The sequence below is a fragment of the Cricetulus griseus genome, assembly GCF_003668045.3.
Source record: "Cricetulus griseus strain 17A/GY chromosome 1 unlocalized genomic scaffold, alternate assembly CriGri-PICRH-1.0 chr1_0, whole genome shotgun sequence".
NCBI lineage: Eukaryota > Metazoa > Chordata > Mammalia > Rodentia > Cricetidae > Cricetulus > Cricetulus griseus.
In genome coordinates this window covers 240,383,798-240,406,362 of record NW_023276806.1, presented here as the reverse complement: position 1 = coordinate 240,406,362, position 22,565 = coordinate 240,383,798, and the positions used below count along the sequence as shown (strand labels likewise).

General features: G+C 36.1%; 1 long non-coding RNA gene across 3 annotated transcripts in view; it reads right to left on the bottom strand.

The window, feature by feature from the left end:
- Positions 1-503: 503 nt before the first annotated feature.
- The window catches only part of LOC107979401, an 82,891-nt gene continuing 60,829 nt past the window's right edge, over positions 504-22,565 (bottom strand). For all 3 annotated transcript variants that reach the window (XR_004771814.1, XR_003480919.2, XR_003480921.2), the window contains one exon: positions 504-3,280. This is a non-coding gene — a long non-coding RNA (uncharacterized LOC107979401). The remainder of the gene's footprint in view (positions 3,281-22,565) is intronic.

Here is a 22,565-nt window from a genome sequence, read left to right as displayed (position 1 = left end):
GTGGAGGAATAGTGCTTACTGGCTTGTTATGCATATCTTCCTTATTTGTTTTCTTATATTGTGCAGAGTCAGCATCAAACATAATAATCTTGGCCCTTCCACACCAATCATTAATCAAGAAATTTCCTCCACAGGCTTGTTTACAGTTTAATTTGCTCGTGCCATCTTCTGAATAGAGATTCCTTCCCCCCAATGACCCTAGTTTGTGTCAAGTTGGCAGTAAACTAACCAGTACAGTATTATTCATAAGAAAATTTGTGGTTTTATTTGATTTAATATTTTTATCAGCATTTACAAAGAAATACAATATGGAGCCAGTGATATGGTTCAGTGGATTTAAGAGCTTGTTGCCAAGTGTAAAGTGCTGCTTCTGCAGATTGTTCTTTGATATCACACACACTCTATTGTTCTGGGTCCACACTCACACAATTATGTACAACACATTTGTCAACATTCATATGCACACAGATAAATACATATAATGTTTGAAAGTCAAATAGAAGTACAGTAATGAGACTTTCAGTCTCTATTCCCAGGTCTTTATTAAAGTTGCTAGCATATTATTCCTACAAGATGTATATCTGATTGGAAACATCCCTGTGAGTCTAAGGAATATTGTTTGCTTTTATCTGGAAAAGAAAAATAGAGCTAAGCTGCCACTGGTGCTAAACTGGAAAAAAGAAACAACACACTCAAAGATCTTTTAAAAACTGACTTCCCACATAGAATACAGAATGTTTATTGTTGGCCATCTCTTTTACACAGGGCCACTTCTACCATCTCTTTGAAATGCAAGCTTATTTAAAATTAAGTCAGAGATAAATTCTCAATGAATTTTGGTAGAAGAATAGAACCTCCTCTAAAAAAGTACTTTTGGCAACCACAATTGAGCAAAACAACTTTTGTGAGTCTAAGTAGCCAGAGGAAAGGTTAAGCTTACTTTTGAATGAAAAACAAAAATAAAAAACATGATACACTGAAGAGAGTACACAGTCCTTTCAATGTATAGATGTGCATTCTTCCCATAAATGACCTAGCCCAGTTCTCAGATCTATTTGGTCTGCATCTTGCACAGGAGAATCTGAGAATATAGTGAACAAGTTTTTTCTTCCTATATGAGGGAAAGGCTTTCCAAGAGGGTCAGCTCACTCACACCTCTGCACTGATAAATACACATCTGTTGTAGTTCCCGTGTATTATCTACAGAAGATCAACTTAGTCAATGTCCAGAATGAGTAGGGGGAGGAGCTTCTGAAGAGGCCCATCCTTATCTGTAGAGGAGTTATTGGCAGTTAGATAGTTTCCTTTAAAGTTACAGCCACTGGTAGGCAAAGGACACAACAATGGGTGACCTCATACCCATGATTGTACATGCATCACAAAATGGACTTGCACCTTACTTAAAAGAAAAGAAAAAAGAAAACAAAATGAGGAAGTGCTACAGAGTTGAAGGCTATATATAGGAAGAATTAGGGGAAGGAATGGGGTGAACATAATCAAAATACCTTGTATGGATATATGAAATTCTCAAACAATTCATTAAATATATATTAAGAAGAAAGAAAAAACACTAAGGTGAGCATTATTAATTAAATGGCTGGAAAGCAAAAGCTCAACTGGGTCTCCAAACTTAGCAAAGACATAAGTATCTTAATCACCTTGAGACTATATCAGGAGATACAAGCCACTGAGCATGTGGACACTAGTCCGAGGTCTATGGACATCCCTAATGTCCTGCACAACTCACTTGTCTTACCTACTCCTTCTCACTGTTTTATTGTGTGACTGTACAGTGAGTGAGTGCCTTCTCCATGACTCCCAAAGGGTACAACCTGGTAGTTCATGTCTGTGGCTAGGAAAAGTCAGAGGTCCTAGAGAATTACAAGATACCTTCTCTGAAAATTATCGGGAGATAACTTGCATGTATCTTGACTTTACAAAGAAAGGTAATGACACCAAATATTAAGATACAGGAGAGGATCTTGATCCTTCCCCAGATAATGCGACAGATTTGATGACTCCCCGTGGGAGGCCACACTTTCTCTCTGAGGAGTGCATGGGGGTGGGGTGGGGAGATGGTGGGGGAGTGAAAGAGGACAGGAGAGAGAGGTAACTGGGAGTGGTATGGAAAATAAGGCTTTAAAAAAAATAAAAAGAGAAGCTCTACCAAGGAAAATAGAGGGATAGAGTGCATGAATCCACAGCAAAGATCTGAGAATTTCCAAGATATTGGAACTGCTAGCTATATTTTCCCCTCCCCAAATATTTAATCAGTTGAGTCTGGAAGAAATCAACAATTCTTCAAAAGAAAATAATTTTGCAATAGAAGAGTTCAAAACAACAACATATAAGTAAGAAAACAAGTAAATTTGCACTAATTAGGCAATACAATAATTTTCGAGGATTTTTATATATAATATCTCCAAGGATCATGTGAACTTCCCATCAAACACAAGAACGACCCCTGAATTGAGAGAATCTCTTAGCAGAGACATTGAAGCCAGATTGTGAAAGGACAAAATTCTAAGTGCTAAGAGCATTTTATGAGCAAAACTATCCTTCAGATGTAAGGACAGACTAACACTTCCCCAGGTAAACAAAACCTGGAAGAACTCATCACACATAGACCTGTTTTCCGTTAACACCAAAAAGATTCCTTCATTTAAAAACAAAAGGACTTACAACAGACATGAAAACATCTGGAACTAAAAAGTGTGTTAGTAAACACTCAAATTCACATTACTCTTTCACAATGAAGATGTGATGTAAAACAGTGTTACTTCTAACATGGAGGTGTAAAAAGAACTAAAATAACTCGAGCTACAAAAATTTGTTGAGTGATATAACATGTAGAAAGATCATTAATTACTTTCCCTACTGTCTTAGCTATTTATGCATATTGCTTAGCCAGATTTAATAATTCCAAACTTATACATCTATTAAACCATCACACTGTATGCCATAAAATTTATATAAGTATTATATATTTATATATACTATATATAAGTATTATTTGTCAATTAAAATAAAAATTAAAAAATAGAGATTCACTTCACATTTCATTTCAGGGGTCAAGAACAATTTCTTAATTCTTGATAATTTTATTTATTCATATACACACCCTTCACAGCACTGCTCAGTACCCATCTCCTGTGGGCTGCTCTTGTCCATACTCATCCCCTCTCTGAGAAGTCTTCTCTTCCTGCTTTCATGACACATGTACTCCATCACTTCTTTTACCCTATGATCTCTTCTTTCCCCCTTTGTACTTTCATCCCATCTACAGGGACACATGAAATGAAGGATGCAATATTAGTTTTCTTAGTTTTACATATTTTACTTGACATAATGGCTTTCATTTTTTCATTCACTTTTATGTTATTATTTCACTTTTCTTTATGGCCAAATAGAGCTACACTGTAAATACACACAGCATGTTCTTTATCAAGCAGTTTGCTGATAAAAATCCATGTATTAGCAATTGTGAATACTGCAGCAATAAACATAAAAATGTACCTGTTGTCAATACTGAGGAAGAGTTGTCCCAAAATACCCAACAGTAATATAAACAGTCACATAGTAGTTCTGTGTTATTATTATTATTATTATTATTATTATTATTATTATTATTATTGATCTATATACTGGCTTCCAATAATTTCACCATATTACATTATCTTCAACAATTAATAAATATTCCTCTTTCCCCATATCTTGTCAGTTCTTATTATAATGTCTTCTTGATGATAATCATTCTGACCTGAGTGACAGGAAATGTGGAGGCATAACTGATTTGCACTTCCCAGAAGGCTTTTTTGGAGGGTGATACCTGTGTATTCTGTTGAGTAACTTGTTTTGTGACCCAACAAATTTTTTGGTGCTTAATTTTTGGAGTCCTTTATGTATTCTAGCTACTAATACACTGTCCAATTGGTTTTGTTACTGGTTTTCTTTGCTATATGGAAGCTTTGAAATGTCATGTTCTGTCTTTTTGTCAATTCCTGAGGCAATTTATTATGCTATAGAAGTATTTTTCCCCTGGAAAGTCACACTTAGGTACATGTCTTGAATATTTTGTCTATTTTTCCCTGTAGCAAATTCAGAGTTTCAGGTTGTATATTCAAGTATTTGACATATTTTTAAGGGATTTTTCAGATTGAGGACTACCGTTTTCCATTTTATTATTTTGACACCAGAGTAGAAAAAAGCAGAGTTGTGTTTTCAGTATTAATATCCAACATAACATTATAATAATTGGGTGAGATAATGAAACAGTATCTAAATAGTAAAGGAAAATGTTAATTGCTTTGTTTTCAAATATGTACTTCTATGTAGAAAATAATAAAGGTCACTAATAAAAGTATTCAGAACTAATAAATGAATTCTGGAATGTTAGAGGATATAAAAACCATTATATAAAATTAGTTTCATTTTTATATAATAAAGTACCAATTTAGAGAAGTGGAACATATTCATTTACACGATTTTGAATCTATAGTTTTCTGATTTAAAACATTGTCTACTAAAATGCTAGATATCTCTAATTTAATACCAGTGGAGAATGGGCAGATGAAGACATTACTGTTTATATTGTTTTGTCACTTTATATATAATTAAGATTGAAATTTTCCCACAAATTTCATGATGTTGTTGTTTTAACAGCTGAATAATACTCCATGTACCACATGTTCTTTATCAGTTCCTTGATGGGGGGAATGTAGGTTCTTTCCAGTTTCTGACTATTATGAATAAAGCCACAATGAACATAGTTGTCCAAGTGTCCTTGAGGCAGGTTAGAGTATCCTTTGGGTATATTTCCAGGAGAGAGATATCACTCAGTGGGTCTTGAGGAGATCTATTCCCAATTTTCTGAGAAACCACCATATTGGTTTCCAAAGTATCTGTACAAGTTTGCCCTTCCACAAGCAATGGAGAAGTTTTACCCTTGCTCAAAATCTTCTCCAGCACTAGCTGTCACTAGTGTTTCTGATTTTGACCATTCTGACAGGTATAAATAAGATGGAATCTTGATTTTGATTTGATCTGTATTTCCTTGGTAGCTATGAATGATGAACATTTCTTTAAGTGTTTATCATCCATTTGAGATTCCTCTTTTGAGAATTCTTTGCTTTGATCTGTACCCCATTTTTTAATTAGTGAGGTAACCCAGACCAAGAAAAACAAACATGGTAAATACTCATTTCTAAGTGAATATTAGCTGTAAAGTAAAAAAGATCCATGCTGCAACCCATAGACTCAGAGAAGGTAGTAACACGGGCTCAAGAAAGGGACGTATGGATCTCACTGTGAAGAAAAAATAGAATGGACAATGTCAGTGAGTTGGGGAGGGAACTGGAAGGGAGACTGTGGATGGGAACAGGAATGATCAGGTGGGAAGAGGATGGAGAAGAGAATACTAGAAGAGACAACTCGAATCTTGGGGTCTCTGGAATGAGCTAGAAACCTAGAGCAAAGGAAACGCCCAGAAATTTATGAGGGTAAGCCTAGCTAAGACTCCTAGAAAGGGGATATGGAGCCTGAATCAGCCATCTCCTATAACCAGGCAAGACTTGCAGTGAATGGACTGGGACACCAACCTAACCATAAGCCCTGGTACCTACAATATGCCCTGCCTACAAGATATACTGGGGTAAAGATGGCACAGAAATTGTGGAGTGATCAACTAATGACTGCAACAACTTGAGACACATACCATGAGGTCCAGGACCAAGAAAGAGGCAGGTTGCCCCAGAGACCTAGGATAGAAACAAACACAAATGGAAAAGAAGACAATGAAATGATTCCTAATGATATTCTGTTGTGCTCATAGAATGGTGCCCATCCAAACTTTCATCAGTGAGGCTTCACTCAGCAACTGATGGAAACAGATTCAGAGACCCACAGCCAAACATTAGGTGAATCTCCATGAATGATGAAGAAGGGGGAGGAAGGATTGAAGGATCCAGTGGTGCCAAGGACACCACAAGCAAACCCACAGAATCTATTAACCTTGGATATTAGGGGTTCACAGAAACTGAACCACTAACCAGGGATCCTGCATGGGGCTGATCTGGACCCCTCTGCAAATAAGGTATAATTATATAGCTTGATCATCTAGTGGGACTCCTAACAGTTGGAACAAGGGCTGTCTCTGACTGTGTTGCATGAGTTTTTGAAACTATTCCTCCTACTGGATCACTTTCTCCAGCCTTAATAGAAGACGAGGTGCCTAGCCTAACTCAACTTGATATATCATGGTTGGCTGATATCCCTGTGAAACCTGCCTGTATTTGAAGTGAAACAGTGGAGGAAGAGTAGATGGAGTTGTGGTGAGGAGGTAATGGGAAGAGATGAGGGAGAGAAAAGTTTGGTGGGGATGTCAAAACAAAAAAATAAAAACATCAAAAAGTGCAATTAATAATTTCATGAATCTCAACTGATCTTTAGGCCTAGAAACGAAGCTGATTACTAAATTATGTTAGTCAACATTTAAAATCCTTACAGAAAGATTAACAAAAGTGCCCCTATTGAAGGTTGAAATTCATTTCTGTAGCCAATTTCCCAAACCTTGAGTGGCTACTACTTTACTTCCCTCCTAGAAAAAATCTGTGCCTTCATCTTGTTACTCTTCTTTTGCCAGAGCCTTTAGACTAAATCACATCTTTCTGCTATCCTTCCATATTATCATAGGACTGAAAACGTGGCCATATAATGGATGCTGTTCTTTGAGCAATTAACAAAATTGCCGTAAAGATTTTCTCTTCCCTAACCATTTAGTAGTTTAACTTAACAAAGAACAAAATAAAACATAAAATAGCATGGATGATCATTTTCCCTCATTATAAGACAGTAGTGGTTATACACACTAGAATATTCAATTCATGACAGGAAACAAAATCGCCTCACCACATTCAAGACAACAGGATAATAGATGCTACTTAAGTAAACCTTCCTTGAATATATTGAAATTACCAAGAACATCTAAATTCAAAGCTTCAATGTAGAATTACAATAATGGTATTATTTTAACTCAGCATCACTTCAAAATAGATTATTCTTTCTTTCCGTTGTTGTAAAAATTATTCTAATGAGACACAAAGTTTATAAAGTATAGTTTTAAAACTTCCCTTAGCCCTATGCTTTTTCATGCATTTATTTCATAATCATTTTTAAAGATACACATCATTGTTATGAGAAGTTTTAGATAAAAATATCATAAAATTTGAAGGTACTTTCCTAATACTGTGCCTGATAACAATTAAAAACTGTATTCACAGTGGGAATTAATTAATAAAATGAAAACAGGAAGCAAACAAGCAAAATTTACTACATTTACATGGGTCCACATGAAGTTAAGAACTGGGTACTGCCTGATGCCCATTATCATGTAGGAAATTACTGGGAAAGTTTACACACAGACTAAAGACAAGAAAATACTAAATAACCCTCAGGCAGAGAGCCCAATATTATTTCTTTATCTAATTTCTTTGCCTAAATGCTTCTTGGAAAACCAAATTTCAATTGTAATTTGTAATTGTTAACTTGACTGGAAATAACACCATACTGAAATCACACTTCTTCGTGCATGCCTGATGGTTTCCAGATATATTTAAGGGGAAAACCTACCCTGTATGTGAGTTTCACTATCCCCTGGTCTGCAGTTCTAAACTGAATAAAGGGAAAAAAACAAACTTAACAATAGAATTCATGTTTTTGTGCTTTCCAGGTGCTGACCCAAGATGGTCAAAACCTCATGCTCATGACTCCAACTTCAACCCAAAAGCCAAAGTTAATCCTTCCTCCATTTTGATGCCTCTGTCTACAATTTAGTCAAACAGGAAAGAAAGTCATTCAAATAGTGTGTGATTACTAAATTCTTTGTAGTCACATTTTAAAAGTAATTATCTTTAAGCTATAAGACAACCAAATTAAAAAAATATGATTTATGTAAAAACCCTTACTACAAAGATATAACTGAAAAACAAAACCAGGAAATTGAAAGCTTCAGTAGGAATTTCAGCTCCAAGACACAGAAGATCTTCAATTATTTTGATGACTAAAGTTCAACATTATGAGTTTCTGTGAAGTGCCAAGGATTCTTCTGTCATCATCATTGGATGCATTAGGTGCAAATGAGAGGAAAATGATGTAGATTCTTGGCTTCTGACAAGAATAGAGGAGAAGTGAGAAGCAAGCAGAGAGTAGGAAAGGCAGCAGTAAGCAAGATGGCTAAACTGGCTAGGAACAGCAGAGATGGATTACAAATGTCAGGAGTGGCTGTAAACCACAGGAATAAACTTAAATCAGCATTCATGTGGGAGCCTGAGTAGCTTTTATCCTGAAAATATTTTTAGATGTAATCATGTCTAGTTCTGAAAATAATTGAACAATTCAATTTGGCGAATGCAAATTCTGGAAATGTTTTGTGTTTTATCTCAATCCATGACACTGAAATTAATGAATTATGCATGCCTCATTAGTCACAAAGAAATTATTTGGCCACGGAGAATGATTATTTGAAATTAAAAGGTTTCCATTTCAAATATAAAACGTTATTGGAAATTAAAGCTAAATTTATCGGTAGCAATAATTTTAAAGGCTATTTTGATATGAAGGTATATAACACTTCCTTTCTTCCTATTGAGATTTGCTTGAAGATTCCAAGTAAAATTTGTATCAGAGAATTTTACTAGCCAAAATATCTGCCTTTGTCACACAGTTGAGTGATGGACCTAGAGTAAGTATGATATCAGAGATGTCAAGTAAGTCTTCTGTATTATTATGCTACACTAGCAAAATGTTTGACTAAAATGCAAGATAATTTTTCTGCCCCCTAATGATTCATATTCGTTCAGTGTCTCCTTAGACCTGGTCTCTAAATTCAGGAGACTGCTATTTATGTCTACAAAAAATATCATTTTCAACAAAGTCAGAACTAAAAGTATGTTTGAATAAGCCATTGTCTTCTTGTGAGGTTTACTGGGTCTCTTATCTCCATGCTTCTATTCTTACAGTAAATTATTTTCTTTTCTTTTATGTGTCTCTACATATTATATAATTATTGTGTGGTATATGTATGTACATGTTTTTTATACCAGCACATGTTTCCATACACAAATTTGTAGAGGCCATGGGGTGAGGAGACATCAGGCATCCTGCCATGTACTTTTTTTCACCATATACACTTAAGACAGGTTCTCTCTCTGAACATGGAGCTCAGCTGACAACAAGCAAGCTCTGATAATCCTCCATTCTGTTCTCCACCTACTGGGCTTACATATATGGCTTTTTATTTGGGTACTGATAATTTGAACTCATGTTTGAAATTCAAAAGGTCTTACCCACCAAGCCACCTCCCCATTCTCCTTTCTTTGACTTCTTACTCCTGCCTCACAGGGAAATTTCTCTTTCCAGTCACACAAACCAAGTGACATCAAGGGATACCTGTTACCTATTTACAGTTCTCTAATATTCTCATTACACTAGGGTCAAATCCAAATTTCTTAACATAACCTAGCAGGGATAGCATGGACATGTGCTTCCAAGACTTTGCTTTCTGAGCTCATTTCCCACAGGTAAACAACAGAGAACACAGATGTAGTGCTTCTCAGCTCTGGGCTTTAGATAATCCATCATGCCTAATCATAATGATTCAATCATTGAAGATTATATCATTTTTTGGTGAGATAACACGCCTAACATTGGGATAATTGTGCATACAATAACAGTTATAAAAAGTGGGGAGAAAATTTGAAAATGAACAGAGAGACAAGCTTGGAAAGAGGAAATAGAAGGGAAAAATGTGATCAAATTATAATACAAAAAATAACATTTTGGCAAATAACTGGAAAACAATCTGGATCATTTCATATTGAAAGGTGCACCCTTAGTCTGGACCACACCTTGTGTCATTCCACATAAAAGGACATGGAGAAGAAACCATTTTGTTTTTGCCTATTTGCCTGCATACTCCATAAGTTCATCTCTCTTGTTGCTAAGGAATGTCTTCATTGCTGTTAGGATCTACTTCTGTGTGATTCTGATACAGATCAAAAACCACAAGCTCTTCAGAACTCCAGAAACTTATTGGGACTCCTGAGACATCCAGTCTTGTGAACTTAACATCTACTGTATCCTTGACTTTTCCACCAATAGATGAGCATTGTTGGACTGCTTTGACCACAGCCTGTAAGCCATACTATTATGTAATACTGTATATGTCTGACTATTATATGATATATTATCTGTATTATATAATACATATTGCTGCTGGAGTAATTAAATTCCTGCCTTATAATCCAAATAACTTCTACAAAAATGTTTTAGTTAAATTTGGATCTAGGAGAAGGATCATATATGATTGTTACTTTCTTGTGTTGTCCATATTTGACTATAATCTTCCCTGTCCTGATATATATATATATATATGTATATGTATATGTATATGTATATATAGGCAATATCTGCTCTTCACTCATTCAGAACATCTAAGGCAGGCTCCAATTGCTCATTCACTGAAAGCATTTTCTTTCTCTCAGTACTCAGTGTTTACTGAAATTACTTTCTCTTTATATATTTTTCCTATATGTCTCTTAGTAGCATACATTTTAAAGATGGTGAGATCTGCTTTCCTATTAATGTTTATTTCTTGTATCTCAAATACTATAAAATATATAATACAGATATTTTGGTTAATAAAATAGCTGACTTATAACCAAACTTCTAGAAAAAATAAGTATTGGTTACTTTAGGATCTAGATGAAAGATCATGTAGGATTGCTACTTTAGTATATTATCTATGTTTTTGTTGTTATTGTCCATGTTCTATTATGATCTTATCTGTCCTGTTACTTATTCACTTAGCCAACTGCCTATTGTGTTATTATTAATTATCACATATTGTTCAATTTTTGCAGAATAACTTCTGTGTTCTTCCTTCTGTTATATTATTATTTCAGTTGTGGGTATCTTAAAGAACAAGATGGAGTCAAAATTTTCCCTGATACTAGCTTAGAGTTCTTTGGTTCTAAATCTATAACTTAAAAAAAACATTGCATGTTTATGTTAAAGAATATCCTATACATAAAATATACTAAAATATATGGAAATATTGTGCTAATGATTGGAATATGAATAATTAATGCCCAAACAAACAACAACTAGTAGTTTATTTTTCATTATTCTGAATCTTAAATGAGGTTCAATGAAAGGTTCAATGAAACCTTGTGTTATATCCACTTTATAACAGATTATCCTAGAGCTTTGGGACTACAGGAATGAAAATAAAATTTATAAGAGTGCATCTGTGTTTGAAAATGCCATCTGTGTGTTGAAATTGGATTTCAGGACTATGGCTTAAGGTCCTATCATTTCTGTATATTTATGGATTCAGTATCTATAAACCAACATACTGAGGATGGGTAATAACTAAACTTAAATTGAGATTCTCAAACAAGACAGCAAATATAATCTTATTATTATCACTGTGACTTTGTGAAGTGGAAATCAAGATTGGAAAATGGCAATGTGCTATGAGCATTCCACAGCCCAAAGATATACACCCCTTAGGCAGAAAGGCATGAGGAAATGCAATCCATGAAATCATGTAGTTTTGTGGAAATCCATAAAACTGAAGTTGGAAACTTGCTGATAGCCAAAAGAGAATAAGACTGAAGTGGTACTATTAAGGAAGTGTTCCATGATAATATATATACATGAAAAAAGATGTTTTTATAGAATACAATATTTGCATAGAAGTTTCAAGTAGAGGCTCATATTAAACTACTCAATTCATATAAAATAAAGTACCCCATTTGGATTAGTGGGTAAGGGTGCTTTTTGTTAAACCTGAAGACCTGGGTTCAATTCCCAAGGACTCACATGGTAGAAAGAACTGAGTTAGATGTTGTCCTCTGATGTCTGTACCCTAAGTATGGTACACATACCAACCCCTGTCTTCAGACACAATAAATAAATAAATAGTATCAGAGATCACTGAGTTTATTTCATTTCACTTAAATTAGGTATGACTATATATGTTTATGTGGGAGGATATGCATTTAAGTATGGGTTCTCTCAGTGGCCAGAAGAAGATGTCTCCCCAGACCCTGCAGTTAGGTGTCTGAGCCTTCCAACATAGAAGTGATGCTTAAGTTCTTTGGAAGACTAATATGAGCTATTAGCACTGAATTATCTCTCCGGATGGTGATTTAGCAATTTTTGAATTCTTTCGTCAAAATTTCTTTTCTTTTTGTTTTTGTTTTTTGTTATTGTTTGTTGTTTTATTGGTGGTTTTGATTTTGGGTGCTTTTGTTTTGTTTTGAGACAATGTTTCTCTAAATAATCCTGGCTGTCCTAAACCTTACTCTACAGACCAGGCTCAACTTAAGGATCTGCCTCTGATGTGCTGGTATTTAAGGCCACTGCCCACCAACATTTCTTTCTTAAGAAATCATAAGTTAGGAAAACTTCTAGTTCACAACTGATTCTGCATTACCAGAAAGGGTGTGGTTAGTTCTTTTGGATTGTTAGTGTGAAGGGTGTGGGTTGTATTCAGTAGAATGGAAGTAGGTGTCTGTTGGAAGAAAGAAAGATTTTGATAGTCTAGTACAAAAAAATCATGGAGAAATGCCTGAAAAATAAAGTGAATAATCTATAGAACACTTGAGAAGTTAAAAAAACAATATTGTCTTCTAATGTTTTAGAGATGATTAAATATTTGAAGAGGATTCCAGTCCTGCGATATACTTCTAGAAAAGGAATAGTGAGAAAATAGTTTTGTGTAAAGTTATCTCTTGTAAGCCTCATTGTATCATCCCATGGAAGGCTATTCTAACAGACACTATTGAATAAGACAGCACACTAAAACCCCAGAACTTGAAGTGTGTCATTTATTTTTGCTCACTAACATTCAATTGACAATTTGGTAGAAACAGCTCACTTAACATGAGCTGCTTGGGTGTGTAAAGGCTGGAGGCTGAAATCATCTTTAGCCTCCTTGGATTTTGTGGCTCAGAGTTGTATCATCTGCTTGTCAGCTGGATCCTTGGCTGGTGGTGGCAATGAAATACCAAAACAACTTTCTTGTGCCTGCCTGACCTTCACCCAGTGTGGGGGCTGTATTTCAACTGTGACCGCTCCATTCAGAGAAAAGAAACCAGAGGAAGCCTGTTAGGGCCTAACGGATGTTTTTCAGTGCCACTTCCACATCATACAGTTGGCTAGAAATGCATAGCTCTTCAAGACCATACAAAAATCACCAGGGAAATGAAATTAGACTTTTTCTGCTAGGAAAGCTGCTAGGGGAAGGAAAGTTGCGTTTAAAAGCTTTCCTAGACATTTTGAATTTTTAAAATGCACTTATTTATTTGGTGTATATGAATGTGTATGTGTGTGGGGGTGCATGTCATTCTGTACGTGTTAAGGTCAGAGGACTTCTCACAGAAATCAGTTCGCTTTTCCCATGCTGTGGGTGTTAGGGCTTGGATTCAGATTATCAGACTTGATAGCAAATTCCCATATCTGTTGGAACATCTTGCCACCTGAACCCTGGGAATTTTAAGACAATGAAATTTGTTTTATGAATTGTATTCCTTGCATTTATCTAATGCCATGAAATAACACTATATATATATATATATATATATATATATATATATATATATATATAATTTGTGGAAATTCAAAAGAGAAGCTGCTTCAGGTTAACAGCTTACAGGGTCACACTATTTTCAGAATTTCCCTGGTGTACATGTGAAAAGCAAAACTCTGAACTACAGTACATTCCCAGGAAAAGCACACTTATACCAAAATCTAAAACTATGTCCACATTTTCTGCTTCTACTAAACACCCACATATATTCATTTTTTTCATTTTACTCTTCAATTACTATTCACTCACCTTTGTTTTGGTTACAAACCTTTAATGTCATGTGCTTCTTTTTTATTAATGCATAAATTTGATATATTGAATACAATATGCAATGGAAACTTCATAGGAGTCAGCCTTAGTATAAAAAACAAAACAAAAACATCGTGTCCTTATAGTAAAGGGACAAAGAAGGCCCATGTAATTGAGTGGTTCAAATCTTACTAAGTATTTTTAAAATGGTGTACACATCCCTGTTGACACAAAAACATTGTCTAGTCCTCCAAAAAGAGAAGGCTGTTTCCTTTTTCTACGGTGATTGCATTTTGACAAGTTTTCCATCTCTGACAGCTATTTCAATAGTCTCTGCTACTCTCCTGTTTATATTAAAACTCTGTATTGACTTTGTATTAACATAAAGACAACCACACTTTAAGTAATAACAAAGTACTTGGGATAATCATTCACTATTTCCCAATAATCACATTGTATTTAACAATTATTGCTTGTGTTTCAGCCCTTGGTCCATGTAGTTTATTGACTGCAATCTTGTATCCCACTCAATTCTTGCTTTCTTTCTTCTTCCTGTCATTAACCTAGACGAATTGGAAATGCCATGGCTGCTTTTTGAGCCCTCTGTCACCCATCACTTTTGTGGCATTCTGCCTGCTAACCTGTACTCTCTGTCTCCTACCTGCCTGCATCTAATCTCTATTTCCACTCTCTTAACATGATCATTGAGTTTCTCTTAATCACAGACTTTTCTATATTTCATGCACCAAGAAATGTGTTCTTGACCTTGTAATGTTTTCAACAGTAAGTGTCCCTGAAAACTAAAAATCATTTCTTGATATCTGCTATATAAATATATATTAGTAACCCCTTTTTTTCAGAATAACAGGTATGCTTTAGACACATGGTCTCTTGTATTTGTTGCACTTATAACTAGCTGTTTATCTAGTCACAAAATCATCATTTTCTTCCCCAGATTACTTAAACTCCTAATACCTTCTTTCATTTATCTAAATTATACAGAATCTATAGCCTGGGTTCCTCTCATTTAACAAAATTATTACTTTTTAACAGGGCATTTGGTGGTCTGGATAAGAATACCCTACAAAGTCTCATAGATTTGAAGATTTTTGTCAACAGTGAGTATCACTATTTGAAAGGATTAAGGGGTATGGACTTGGAAGAAGTGTGTCACTGTGGGTAGTCTTTGGAGTTTCAAAATCCCAAACCATTCCCAGTGTCTGTCTCTTCCTGCTGCATACTGAGTCTGATGTACAACTCTAAGCTCCTCTCCAGTATCATGTCTGGCTGCATGCTGCCATGCTCACCAGCCTGATGTTAGTGGACTTAAACCTCTGAAACTGGTAAGCAAGACCAGTTAAATGTTTTCTTTTATAAGAATTGTCATAGTAATGTGTCTCTTCAGAGTGACAGAATTCTGACTAAGACAGAGTCTCATTCAGTATTGCAAACTAGTTTCAACTTAAAGCAGGTTTGTGCTATAGCCTTCCAAAGGATGTGACCATAGATGTGAGCCCAAAAATCTTTATGACATAAATTCAAAACTGTGGGAGCAAGTTTGCATTATAACTAATAAAAAGTTTATATATTATCAATTAGAAGCATTTCCTTATGAAAATACTCTAGGCACTGTAAGCATACTAAGAGCTATATGATGAATAAAATTATTCAACTAATGCTTACTAAACTACATTTTACAAACTTAAATAGCTCTATCAATAAATTTTTTCTCTTGTTTAAATGACATTTTGTTAAAAGTATTTTTTTCAAATTTGTATATCATTTATGAAGGTATATGAATGCTGTGTGCATGGGCATGTGTGCCATGGCAGATGTAGAAGCCAGTGGTTAACTTTATACAGTCAGTTTTTTGTTGTTGTTCTAACTTCATATGGGTTCCAGAGATACAGTTCAAGTCATCAAGCCTGTTTAGCAAGTGTCTTTACCATGAAGCCCTCTTGTTGGTTCTTAAGATGATATTTTATATTATCCATATAAAGAGGAAGTATACATATTTTATCTGGAACTCATTAATTCTTAAAAGCTGCCTTAGAATCTGCTGTCAGCATCAACAAATCTGAAGTTTCTAACAGAAATTCTCATCCCACTTAAAATCTGGTGAAGCCCTAAAATGACTAACAGAACCCTCTTTCACATGCCAGTACTTTTATTATATTGTGTTTTCTGATATGTTCCTAGGGTCTGGATCCTAAAGACATAAGTCATATTAGGGACATAATATGTAGCTATTGAGTCACAAATGCTTATTTGGATAGACAGTGATATAACAACTGAATATCAGCTAATTGCCATTGTTAAGAGGGAACATGATATCTTGTGAAAAGTATCTTTTACTTTTCTTAATATTTATAAGTCACTCAAATCTTCATTTTTAGTGTGTTTGTCTTTAGTGACAGTACCACCATATCCTTCTTATTTTAACATCCTTTTTATCTTTCCAATGCTATATTTAAGCTCCTCATACAAAAGAAACTATGTAGATGTCTTCTCAAAATACATATAGATATATGTCATATACATGTATCTGTATTTTTATATGCATTTGGTTGTACATTTTGGGGGGGTTTCATCAGTGGAAACTAATTATGTTTTAATGCTTACATTGCAGTGTCATTATTATTGAGATCACTTCTGTTATATCTAAATCATCTTCTTTAATCTTGGTAATATTTTCAACCCAAACATAATTCTTGAAGAGAAATTAATGATGTGAGTGATGTTAGTGGCTCCATAGCAGTTACGTTTCAACACAAATAAGCAAAAGAAACAAAAACCAATAAAATTATAAATTAACACAAATAGATAAAATATGAATTTAAATGATTTTTCTTTATTGCTAATAGATGCAAATAATAACTGCGTAAGTACTGGTTAGAACTGTTCTTGCAAGTGAATGGCCCATGGGATTTAATGAATCTGAACTTGAAACATAGCATTCCATTTAATATTGGTGAAAAAGTACCAAATACAAGTCATTGTTTTCTTCCCTGAAAATTTGATTTGTGAGATGCTATTTGCAGAGAAATTTGGGATGAGATAGAGCAAAGCACTCTGTTTTAAAGATATTAAATTTGTAATCACATGATGTCCTTGAAATGAAGGGTACATGGTACTTCCAAGTTAATTACTTATATCATGAATTAGGTTACCTGTTGAAATGTTGAATTTTAATTGGTCATGTTAATTAGGTGAACCAAAGGGGAACTCCAATTGCTGGATTTCAATACTTTGATAGCTGGACCTTGGTAGTCAACATGAGGAGAAGGGAATTGGCCAAATAATGGACTAGACCTTTGGGGCCAGCTTCAGGAATGTAACCTGAGAGTTTATAGCAAGGCAGAGGAACTGGAGGAGGGGTAAGGCCAGCCATAGGCACATGCTGGAGTAGGTTAGTGTCCCTTCACTTGTGACCATTCTCTGTGAAATCCTGTGTTCTCTGTTCCTAACATCATCCTCTGTCACATGAAGATGGACAATGTGAGGACTGTGATGTTTCCCATTGACAGAAGCCAATGTGATTCTATATTTAATGAGACTTTTCTTGTCATACCATCTTGGCAACACCTGTCCAGATACATAAAGTTAAATGAGTATTGCATTGCCTAACTTAGAGAAGATAAATGCTTTAAACTTATTGGCAACCTTTAATTTGATTCTCATTAGAAGAACATAAATAAAATTTCTTTAAGGATTATGGAAATTAAAGAGTTAAATTTATTTCAGAGGAATTGCTTGTTTGCTGGGCTTCCGGAGATAAACCTTTATCACTTAAAGCTACATGAGAGAAAGTGCAAGACACAATCTATTTGTGGATGTTGACATGTGTGTGTTATAAGTAGAATCACCAGTCAACAGTATCTGATTCACCTATGAGATGTCTACCTTGACATTCACTTTATTTAGGACTTGAGACATTGTGGATCATCACAAATTCTATAACAATCTCTGTCATTTGGCAAAGAAATTCACCTAAAGAGAATCTTGTTTCAAAGGCAAGGTCATATCTGCAGAACAACATTAACCCACACAATAGATACAGAAGTTGACAAAGTAATTAAATCACCACTAAAATAGGTATTTCCCCTCCAACATTCTCAGATTTAGTGGTGTGATGGCTAGTTTTATGTCAGCTTTACACAAAGTGAAGTCATCTGAGATGAGGGAAGCTCAATTTAAAAAATGTCTCCATAAGATCATCCTATAGGCAAGCCTATACAGCATTTTCTTAATTAGTGATTAATGGTGGAGAGACCAGCCTGTTCTGGGTAGTGCTGTGCCTTAGCTGGTGGCTCTATGTTCTTTAAGAGAGGAAGCTGAAGAAGTCATGAGGAACAAGTTAATATACAATCTCCACCATGGGTCTGTGAGCATCAGTTCCTGCCCTGTTTGATTTTCTGCCCTGCCTGAGATTAATCCTTTCCTCCCAAAGTTGATTAGGTCATGGTGTTTTATTACAACAATAGTAACCCTACTTAGAACAGAAGTAGGTACAAAGAGCAGCATAATGGTGTGGCAGATCTGACCATGTTGTTTTAGGGGAGGGTTGTGGAGGACTTTGGAACTTTGGGCCAGAAATGCCATTGAGTGTTGAGAGCTCAGTGAGCTGTTCTGCAGGATCTTGGAAAATAAGAATGTTAAGAACAGTGCAGATGATGAAGGCCTGGCTTGTGTTGTTTCAGAGGGAAGCAAAAGCACTAAAGGGCCTCTTATAGAATGTTCTGTAGTGGCTGGTTAGCTGGTGCTGAAGAACTGGATGTAACAAGCAAGAGACTAGAACCACTACAGCAAAAACCTTTGCTTTGCTGGGTCAAAAGATGCTAATCATTTGGGTTTGAAGAATCATCTATGATTGAGGGGAGGAGGCCACTGAGATAAAGTCTTCTGGGAAGTGTTTCCTTCAGGGTGAGCACAAAGAAACTGTGTTCCAGATATGACTAATTTGGTAGTGTAAAAGTCACCTGAGTGGTACTAATTTTGAAGGCATGGAGAACAGGTAAGGGTTGACACTTTGGCAAGGATGGAGTCCTCAAAGACACCCCAAGAGAGGCTATTGGTAAAAGGGCAGCTCAGCTGTGTCAAGAGACACCAGGATTTTTGAAGCTGTCAATACCATAGGGTAACCACCAAGAGCAGTATTAGTGGTGGATAGCCAGATGGAGCTCCAAAGACAAAGTTATGTACACTGCAGGGGGCAGAACCTGACACCTGACCCAAGTACCCCGGAGGAGCCTGGAAGATCCTAAAAGGATTCCAGACATTGGACATTAAGATATTTACACAGTTGGTTTGATTTTACTGTGTTTTGATTTAGATCAAGCCCTAGTCCTTCCCTCTTGAAATAAGAAAAATGTTTAGCTTACAGGTTATTTTCAACTTTATAGTAGCTTACACTTGAAAGATATTTTATTTTAAAAGACTTTGGATTTTAAAATACTAGATATTTTAAAGACACTAAATTTTAAGTGTTTGGGTTTTAAACATCTTTGGGACATTTTAAGCTTACAAAATGTTTTATATTATGATGTCCTTATTAATGTGTGATCTTGGAGCTGAAAACAGAAAGTTGCGGCTTAACAGTGTTGTATTTGTGTGTCAAGGTAACAGGGGTCAGTTGCACTGGCTAGTTTTATGACAGCTTGATATAACCTGAAGTCACCTAAGAGGCAGAAACCTAAAAAAAAATTCCTCTATAAAATCAGCCTCTGAATTTTCTTAATTAGTAAATGAGAGAGCCCAGAGCATTCTGGGTGCTGCCACTCGTGGACTGGTGTTCCTGGCTTCTATAAGAAGCAGGCTGAACAAGTCATTTGGAGCAAGACAGTAAGCAGCATCCCTTCATGGTGTCTGCTCCTGCCTTCAGATTCCTACCAGGTTTGACTTACTGCACTATTTGTCTTCCTGCCCTGGCTTCCCTTTGTGATAGACTGTTACCTGCAAATGCAAGCTGAAATGACACCTTTCCTCCCCAAGCTGCTTTTAACAAAACTAATCTGAAGGCAGGGTTTAAATGAGTCCACCAGATCTAAGATAAATGATAAATAGGTATTTATTAGGGAAACACACAGATAAGAGTAAATAACCACCTCGGTCTTCCTGCTCCAGAAGATGCAGTCTCTGCCCTTCTGATGCTCTCTAAAACCCAAGAGAGGTTGTGCCAGCCCCTTCTCTACTTTATAAGGGGTCAAGTCTTCACCTGAAATCACATGTAGCCACAACCACAAGTTTACTGTCAGGACAAGATACCCCTACACTAACTCTAACGATAGCACATGGTCTTAAGTCATTGAGTGTATTAGGGATGGGAATCATTTATATTTCTACTCACACACTTCCAGGGTGAAGTGACACCAGGAATAAGAAAGAAAACACTAAAATGAGACTACTCAGGTTTTATCTGGAACAGTACTGTATATTTGTGATGTTTGAATACATTCACAAATGAATGGGCACATACACACATGTTCACATATTCATATTTGAATACAATTCATTCAACAATATTTCCTGAAAAGATAGATACCTTGTAATGTTTTAATTGAGTAGATTTATTGGATTTTACTCCTTTAAAAATTGACAGAACCCTTATCCCAGTTAGTTTATGAGCCCACAAATCTATAAAGACCCCCAACCGAAGAATGAATAGAGAAAATGTGGTACATTTACACAATGGAGTACTACTCAGTGGAAAACAAAAAACAATAGAATCTTGAAATTTGCAGGAAAATGAATGGATCTAGAAGAAATCACAAGGAGTGAGGTAACCCAATTGCAAAAAAGACAAACATGATATGTACTCACTCATATACGGATTTTAGACATAGAGTAAGGATTACCAGCATACAATCCACACTGCCAAAGAAGCTAATAAACAAGGAGGTCCCTAAGAGAGACATACATGGTCCCCTGGAGAAGGGGAGAGGTTCAAGATCTGCTGAGCAAATTGGGAGCACGAGAAGAGGGGGGAGGGAGCTAGGAGAATGAGAAGGGGAGAAGAAGAGGGATGCCGAGGACATGAGGGAGCAGAAAGTATGAGTCAAGGGAAGAATACACGATAACAAGAATGGAGATATCATAACAGAGGGAGACATTTTTGGTTTACAGAGAAATCAGGCACTAGGGAAATGTCTGGAGATCTACAAAGATGACACCAGCTACCTATCTCAGCAACAGAGGAGAGGCTACCTTAAAAGCCCTCCCCTGATTATGAGATTGATGACTGACTTATATGCCTTCATCCAGCAGCTGGTGGAAGTAGAAGCAGACACCCATAACTAATCACTGATCTGAACTGGAACCCGATGCAGAGAAGGAGCAGTGAAGAGCACAGAGGTCCAGACAAGGCTGGTGAAACTCACAGAGACAACTGATCTGAGACAACTGATCTGAACATCCGGGAACTTTTGCTCCCCAGTCTGATAGCTGGAATACCAGCATGGAACTGATCCAGACCCTAGGAGCATGGGTTTCTGTGAGGAAACCTCAGAAATCTATGGGACCTCTTGTAGAGGCCCAGTATTTATCCCTAGCATAGGTGTGGACTTTGGGAGCCCATTCCATATAGAGGAATACTCTCTGAGCCAAGACACACAGGGGTGGGCCTAGGCCCTATCCCAAAGGATATGAAAGTCTCTGATGACACCCTATGGAAGGTCTCCCCTTCCAGGGGGAGCAGAAAAGATATGTGACAGATAAGGTTTTAGTTGTGGGGGGTGGGGGAGGAAGGGTGGGAGAAGGGAAATGGGATTGTCAAGTAAAGCAATCCTCTTTCTAATTCAAATAAAAAAAGTTGGAAAAAAAGAAATCAACTGCTTTTAAGTCAGGAAAAACAAAGTATATGTAGGAGACACAGAGATATTGTACTGATTCCCCTTCAAGAAAACACTTAATGCCCTGCTGTAAAAAGTAAACAATGGACAGTTTTGCTGGATTTGGCTTCAACAATAAATATGTTCCTATCCCAAAGAAGCTGGAGTCTTGTGTCTTAGCAAGAAGAAGATATAATCAAAGGTCTTCTGAGAACAGCACAGAATAATTTGTTAAGCAAAACTTGTTAAGTTCTTTCTGGATTACAGACCGACTTATACTAACTGTATAAGGTGTCTTACACAGTTCAGGACTGAATTCCTACGGATGGTGCTGCTTCCAGTGGGATACACCCTTCTACTTTAATTAGAAAACAAGACGGTCCACAGATGCATGCTCAGGGACCAATCCATTCTAGGTAATTAATTGCTTGAGGCTATCATCTCAGATGACTCTAGATTGTAGCAAGCCCACAGTTGAAGCTAACCATGGTATCATCTTGATCTCATCACTGGCTCCTGTAAAATCCAGCTATAAAACTTTATAAATGACATAGTTTTAAGATATTATTCATATTCTGTCTGTCCATGATAGCTCTATCAGTAGGGAACATAGAAAACCATGATTGAATTAAGCTCTGGCTGAGTTAATGATGTTGGCATGGGTATAGCCAAGTCAAGGATCCTAATAGCCTCATATACTTGGACAAATGGCAGCCTTTTTCCAGAGGCGAGACTCAGAGAGAAATGACAAAACCTTCCCTTCTGGCCCACGTGTGGCTATTGGTAGTGTGTGCAGAAATAACTACCTATCACTTTTTCTATCCAGATATTTTTGTCTG